The sequence below is a fragment of the Phyllopteryx taeniolatus genome, chromosome 3 (assembly GCF_024500385.1).
Source record: "Phyllopteryx taeniolatus isolate TA_2022b chromosome 3, UOR_Ptae_1.2, whole genome shotgun sequence".
Classification (NCBI taxonomy): Eukaryota; Metazoa; Chordata; class Actinopteri; order Syngnathiformes; family Syngnathidae; genus Phyllopteryx; species Phyllopteryx taeniolatus.
This window is the reverse complement of record NC_084504.1, coordinates 15,150,750-15,158,724: the sequence shown is the minus strand read 5'-3', so window position 1 is coordinate 15,158,724 and position 7,975 is coordinate 15,150,750.

The following is a 7,975-nucleotide window of genomic DNA, read 5'->3' as shown; positions in this document are numbered from 1 at the left end:
CACCTAAGGGAAATTTAGAGTTTCCAATCAACCTACCCTGTATGTTTTTGGGATGTGGGAGGAAACCGGAGTACCCGGAGAAAACCCACGCAGGTACGGGGAGAACATGCAAACTCCACCCAGGCGGGGCTGGGATTTTAACCCCAGTCCTCAGAACTGTGAGGCAGATGTGCTAACCAGTCGTCCACCATGCCGCCTGCTTAATTTATGTTAAAATACAATTTTTAAAAATTCTCTGTGGGGCCCGGAGGATCCCCCCAGACTCCCCCTACAAGGGTTTCTTTGGTGACCTTTTTCATGCCTTTGGTGTTTGCATGTCTGTTGTTGGCATGAACTAAAAAATGTTTAAGGTGAAAAACCTCTCTGGTTGGTTGAACAAGGAACTAGCCTTATTTTTTTATTTTAAAGGCGATCAAAAAGCGGCGCTCTGGCAACCTCTTTCCAATCTTTTTTTTCCCCCCAATTTCTTTTCCAAGTCGACATACAACATTGCCCCCAAAAGTGTGTCAGTTGCATCACAAGCTTTCATATGGCTGAAAAGCAGCACGGTGTTGTAGCCTGAAGCGTTGGCACCAAAGGCGCCTTATATTCATTAGGATACCAGCACTTTTCTTTGGTGGCCATGCAAATGGGAACGCTCCTCCTATGCTGGACATCCTCAAATATGAAAGACCAATCGCTTAATGAATAAAACATATGCCAAACAACAAAGACATGGTCTTCCCACTTACCGGAACTAGTTGAAACCCTTAATCAGAAATCCTAAGCCTATCCGGAAACCCCAATCATGTCTTGGAATCCTGCTTGGAACCCTTAACCCTGATTTGAAGCCTTACCTGTACTTTGAAACCTAATCTACTAGATGCTCAGAAGCCTGATTACACATTCTTAATTTGAAAACCTAACCCTGACTAAAAACCCTGACCCTGATTTGAAACTGTTAACCAGGCTTGAAAATTTTTGAAAACCCCCCCAAAACTTTTAAACCCTAACCTGAACTGGAAAACTGTGATCCTGTCTTAATACCCCAATTTGAAACACTAACCCTGATTTGAAGCCCCAACCCTGACTTCAAACCCTACATTTACACTCTAACCCTGACTTTGAACCCTAACCTTTGTTTGAAACCCTCAGCCAGGTTTGTGAACATAACCTGAAACCCTGAGTGCAACTGGAAATCGTAATCGTCTTAAAATACAGGTGTCAAACTCAAGGCATTCGGGCCAGATCTGACCCGCCACATCAGTTTATGTGGCCTGCGAAAGCAAATTATTTGCTTCAACTCCTATGATTCTTGCTAAAATATGTATCCAAATTTCAAATTATCATATGTATTCAATAATAGCATTGAGATATTGAAAGCATTTTTTTTTTGTTACCACCAAACCCTTGAACAATAGTTGAACCAACTTCTGATTTCAAAAGTAGTTATTTATAAATGTGTTGTGAATATGTAATACTAAGTGATGAGGACATGGTTTCACAGTCCTAACGACACTCTGAGAGAAGCTGTACCAACAATGTGGCCCAACAACTCAACAAAATTGAGTTTGACGCCCCTTAAAGCCTTAATTTTGAAACACTCTCCCGGACTTCAAACCCTAACTTGACGTGAAGCCCCAACCCTGACTTCAAACTCTAACCTTGTCTTGATATCCTATTTTGAACCCTAACCCTTGTTTGACACCCAAACTACACTGAATAAGGACTGGATGTTGACGTAACGTAACTGCATGTGCTCCGTTACATTTTACTCAAGTAACATATAAATTGCAACATACCTTTTACGTTTTCATTTTTTTTGAGAAATGCTTGATTTCCATTGGCGTAAATTCTGCTTGCTAGTTTTCTGTTTATTATTGTTTGCGCTGTAAGATGTTTCTTTCCATAGAATACTTCCTCAAGTAATTATTCGGAGGACTACTTTTTACCCTTACTTGAGTAATATCATTCTAAAATAACAGGATCACTTGAGTACAGTTTTCGCCAACTCTACCCACTTTTGAGGCCCAATCTTGTTAAATCTCATCCAGCCAGCCTTCCTGATTCCTGACTTCTACTTTTCTTCCTGCGCCTTGTTAAAAGGTTTCTGTGCTAAGCGAGCCTCTCTGCTGCTTTCCCTCCAGCCGGTCAGCCAGCAGCGAGTCAGGCAAACATCCAAACATGTTCCTCTGTCAAAGGTAATGAAAGCAGCCTCGTCTTCTTTGATGCCTCAGCGAGGGCATCAAACCGCCGTTAGATTTCTGACACATCTCAGCAGCTCAAAGCTTTATCTGTCTGCGCACGCACGCACGCACGCACACACACGCACACACGTCAGTGCCTTCTGCAGGGGATGTCATGGGCATGCACATGTAAATAAATCCTGCATGTCATTACACACACTGCAGCCGGCCGGCCCGAATGCTGTCAGCAGCAGCAAATGCTGATAAGAAGACTGAAGAGTCCAAATCGATGCGGATCCCAACAATCAAAAACAAACACCAATTCGGCTCTTTATGTGCCACAACCACACTAAACTGAGAAATACATTTTATATGTGGTGTGAAACCGTAATTTAAAACCCTAACCCTTGTTTAAGAGCCTAACTCTTGTTTAAAATCCTTATTTGAAACCCTAACTTGAAACATTAATCTTGTTTTGAAAACCTACTTTGAAAATTTAAACCTGTTTCGAAAGCTGTTTTAAACCCTAATCCAGGCATGAAACCCTACTTTGAAACCTTAACCATGGCTTGAAATACCACATTAAAATCCTAACCAATGCTTGAAGCCCTAATTTTGAATACAGACCCTAACCCTACTTTGAGACCCTAACCCCTGTTGGAAACCCTACTTGGTAACTCAAGCCTAGCCTTGAAACTCAAAACTCAGGATGGAAGCCCCAAATTGAAACCCCAAACCAGTTTTTAAACCCGAATTTGAAACTCAAACCCTTGTTTGAAACCCCTCATGTAGCCTTTGAACATTAACTTTAAACCCAAACTCAGGCTTGAAACCCTAATCCTGGTTGGAAATGCTAATTTGAAACCCTAACCTCTTTTTGAAACACTGACTCAGGTTTGAAACCTTAACCATGACTTGAAACCCTACTTCAAACCTTAACCCTTTGTTCAAAACCTCTCACCCACACTCAAAATTGTACCAAAAATGTCTTACATTTTGAGTCAAAATTAATTTGGATAAGACTCATCCAGTAAAAAGTAACCTGTTTTAGACAATTTGCACTTGTTTTAAACTAATTTGTATTTGAAATGAGTAGAAAAAAATTGCCAGTTAAGTTTTTCTTACACGTTTATTATTCCAATAATTAGTAACACTTGAAACAAGTGCAAAATTGTCTAAAACCTATTGACTTCTGAGGCTCATTTTGAGTGTAATCAGATTAGTTTTGAGACTTTTGACCATAAATATAAGAAATATTCTCGGTTAGATTTTGAGTTTTTGCAATGCATGCTTGAAACCCAAACTCCGACTTGAAGCCCTATTTTGAAACCCTAATCTTGGCTTGAGAAGGCTTCTTTGAAACCCTAACTCTTGTTTGAAACCTTAACCCAGGTTTAAAACCCTGTCTTGAAACCTTACCCCTGGCATGAAATCACTTTACTATTCTTTCATCACCTACTGTAATAGTGTGCAACACTAAAGCCAATTGTTTTCATTCAGAACTACCTTTTTGCTTTGTTTCCTCATCCTTGATGTTGTCAAACGGGCTTCCGAGACGCGCTGCAGCTCACGCTATTCTTTTGACATCCAAATCTTTTATTTCTTTAATGCTGCCGAGTCCTTTTCCAGCAGCGGGGGGGCCTCCCCAACACAGTGCCGTGTTTTGGGTGTGGACTCCCTCACTTAAAGGGAGTACTCGCTTGTCAGAATTGAAAAAGGGAATGCTGGAAATCAACCGAGACCATTGTTGGATTGCCGTTGCGAATGAAAGCGTGTGGTTTCCATTTATTTGTATTTGTTGCTTTTCTACTTTGGGGTACTGAGCAGGATCTACGAACCTCAGTTTGTTTTCCATTTCAAAATAGTACAGCGCGAATCTGTGAAAACCACGCCACGTTGAATGCATCGGAAGACTGAGATATGCTTACGAACAGCAATTTAGGAGAATGAGGGTCTCCTGTACAGCATTTACTTCTCACAGATACATTGCATTCTCAAGGAGACTAAGGGCGTCTGGAGCAAAGAGCTGAGGCATAGCAACAATATGGTAACGTTAGCGTCTTTGCTGATTTTTCCTAGCTGTATATTCTCAAATGTTACACTTTGAAACCTTAACCTGCTCTTGAAACCCTCATTTTAAAAACCATAACCCATTTTCGAAACCTTGTCATGAAAACCCTATAATTTCTTGAAACCCTGCTTTGAAACCCTACTTTGAAACCCAAACCCTAGTTAAAAACCGTAATACTGGTTTTAAACCGTAATTTGAAATCATAATCCTCGTTTGAAACCCTATCCATTGCTAGAAATCATAATTTTAAAGCCTATCCAGGCTTAAAATCGCCAAACCATGGTTTGAAGCCCTAATTTCAAGCTTTAAAGTAGTTTGAAACTCTTAACTGCAAACCCTAATCCTAGTTTGAAACCCTACTTTGAAACACACTAATCCTGGTTTCAAAACCTCAATTGACACCTAACAGTGGTTGTAAAGTCTTAACCCATGCTTGAAACCCATATTTAAAACCCTAACCCTTGTTTGACGGCCTCATCATCACTCAAAGTTTTAAACCACAACTTGAAACCCTAAAGTGAAAGCATAACCCTTGACCTGGAACCCTGATTTGAAATCTTACATTGAAACCCTAACCTTGACTTGTCAAACTAATTTAATACCTTAACCCTTGTTTAAAACTCTAACCCTAGCTTGAAACCCCAATCTTAAACCCCCACTATAGTTTGAAACCTTGGCAAATGTTTGAAACCCTAATTTGATTCTCTGACCCAGGCTCCAACCCTTAACTTAAAAAGCTAACTTGAAACCTTAACACTTGTTTGAAGCCCTAAACCAAGCTTGAAAGCCCAATTTGAAACGCTACCCAGGCTTAAACCCTTCTTTGAAACCTTATGTTCAAAACCCTAACCTTGGATTGAACTACAAAGTAACCAGCAGTGATTTATGCTGTGTACGTATATGTTCAGAACGCTTAGAAGGCATAAGTCATGCGTTTGATATTTTCACATTGTGAGGCTGCAAAATTAGAATGACAAATGGAGAGGTGGCAAGAGTGCTGAGTGGGAGGTGGCGAGGGGTGGAAGTATGGAACGTTTAGAGAAGGATGTCGGGAGCCTCACATTTCTGCCAGTGATTGCATCTTTAGCTGCCAAATGCACTTTTCATGCCTCTCCACGTATGTTGCAGTAAATTACTTTTAGGATGTATGTAAAAAGGGACTAAGATGAAGGCCGCAGGATGTCGATAGCTGTGTTTTTAATGGACCATGGCTCTTAGCTTTCCAGATTTTCTTTTTCTCTGAGTACTGACATTGCAGCTGTCCATCTAATAGCTGAAGTGCCACAATTATTGACCGGGTGGGTCATCCACTTAAGAAAAATAAACCCCTCCCTGAAATACATGCCTCCTTTTCCCCCATTCGGAATAAACTGGGCAGTTTAGAGGTAGTATCTCCGACATGGGCATTACATATATTGTTTAACATTATTTTAAAAAATAAAGGCCACCTCCCAATGAATACCTTCCCCTATCTGCAGTAGAGGTTGGCTCTTACTATTCCATTGTTCCTTTTTCTAAGATAGTGGCCCCTATGCTAATAGATGCCGTGCCCCAATTAGTGCCCGGGGGAGTTGTCCACTTAAGAAATTAAACACCTCCTTCAAATACAGTAGAGCACATACTGAAGCTATCTTGCCTATGGGGGCCAAAAGCCAGTGCAAACTGTAGGCTGGTCCCAAGCCCCAATAAATGCAGAGGGTTGCGTCAGGAAGCTCAAACAAATATGAGCGCTCATCTAAAGAATTCCATACCGGAACGGTCGTGGCCCGGGTTAACAACGTCTGCCCTCAGCACCTTTAACCTGCAGGGTGCCGGTAGAAATTAAGCTCCTGTGGGTCGAAGACGGAGAGGTGGAAAGTGGGTTCTTAGGCAGAAAGAGAAGAGGAAAGCCTAGAACTGAATGTGGGGACTTTGAATGTTGGAGCTATGACAGGAAAATCTTGGGAGTTGGTTGACATGATGATTAGGAGAAAGGTTGATATATTTTGTGTCCAGGACAGCAGGTGGAAAGGCAGTAAGGCTAGAAATTTACGGGCAGGGTTTAAATTATTTTACCATAGTGTAGATGGGAAGAGAAATGGAGTAGGGGTTATTTTAAAAGAGTTAGCGCAGAATGTCTTGGAGGTGAAAAGAGTAAAGGATCGAGTGATGAGGCTGAAACTTGAAATTGAGGGCATTATGTATGTGATTAGCGGCTATGCCCCACAGGTAGGATGTGACCTAGAGGTTGAAAGAGAAATTCTGGAAGGAGCTAGATGAAGTAGTTCTGTGCATCCCAGACAGAGAGAGAGTCGTGATTGGTGCAGATTGTAATGGACATGTTGGTGAAGGAAACTGGGGTGATGAAGAAGTCATGGGTAAGTACGGCATCCAGGAAAGGAACTTGGAGGGACAGATGGTGGTAGACTTTGCAAAAAGGATGGAAATGGCTGTAGTGAACACTTTTCCAGAAGAGGCAGGAACATAGGGTGACCTACAAGTGTGGAGGTAGAAGCACGCAGGTGGGTAACATCTTGTGCAGGCAATCTGAAGGAGGTTACTGACTGTAAGGTAGTAGTAGGGGAGAGTGTGGTCAGACAGCATAGGATGGTGGTGTGTAAGATGACTCTGGTGGTGGGGACAAAGATTAGGAAGACAAAGGCAGAGCAGAGACCATGTGGTGGAAGCTGAGACCGGACGAATGTTGTGCAGCTTTTCGGGAAGAGGTGAGACAGGCTCACGGTGGACAGGAGGAGCTTCCAGAAGACTGGACCACTGCAGCCAAGGTGATAAGAGAGGCGGGCAGGAAAGTACTTGGTGTATCTTCTGGCAGGAAAGGAGAGAAGGAGACTTGGTGGTGGAACCTCACAGTACAGGAAATCATACAAGGAAAAAGGTTAGCTAAGAAGAAGTGGGACACTGAGAGGACTGAGGAGAGGCGAAAGGAATACATTGCGATGCGACATAGGGCAAAGGTAGAGGTGGCAAAGGCCAAACAAGAGGCATATGATGACATGTATGCCAGGTTGGACACTAAAGAAGGAGAAAAGGATCTATAAAGGTTGGCCAGACAGAGGGATAGAGATGGGAAGGATGTGCAGCAGGTTTGGGTGATTTAAGGATAGAGATGGAAATATGTTGACTGGTGCCAGTAGTGTGCTGGATAGGTGGAAAGAATACAGGAAGTGGCAATGATTAGTAACGGGGAAGTTATAAAGGCATTAAAGAGGATGAAAAATGGAAAGGCAGTTGGTCCTGATAACATTCCTGTGGAGGTATGAAAGCATCTAGGAGAGGTGGCTGTGGACTTTTCAACCAGCTTGTTCAATAGAATTCTAGCGCGTGAGAAGATGCCTGAGGAATGGAGGAATAGTGTGCTGGTGCCCATTTGTAAGAACAAGGGTGATGTGCAGAGCTGTGGGAACTATAGAAGAATAAAGTTGATGAGCCACACAATGACGTTATGGGAAAGAGTAGTGGAGGCTAGACTCAGGGCAGATGTGCATATTTGCGAGTAACAGTATGGTTTCATGCCTCGAAAGAATAAGACAGATGCATTATTTGCCTTGAGGATGTTGATGGAAAAGTACAGAGAAGGTCAGAAGAACTACATTGTGTCTTTGTACATCAAGAGAAAGCGTATGACAAGAGTACCCATAGAGGAACTGTGGTACTGCATGCGGAAGTCTGGAGTGGCAGAGAAGTATGTTAGAATAATACAGGCAGAACAGTGGTGAGGTGTATTGTAGGTGTGACAGAG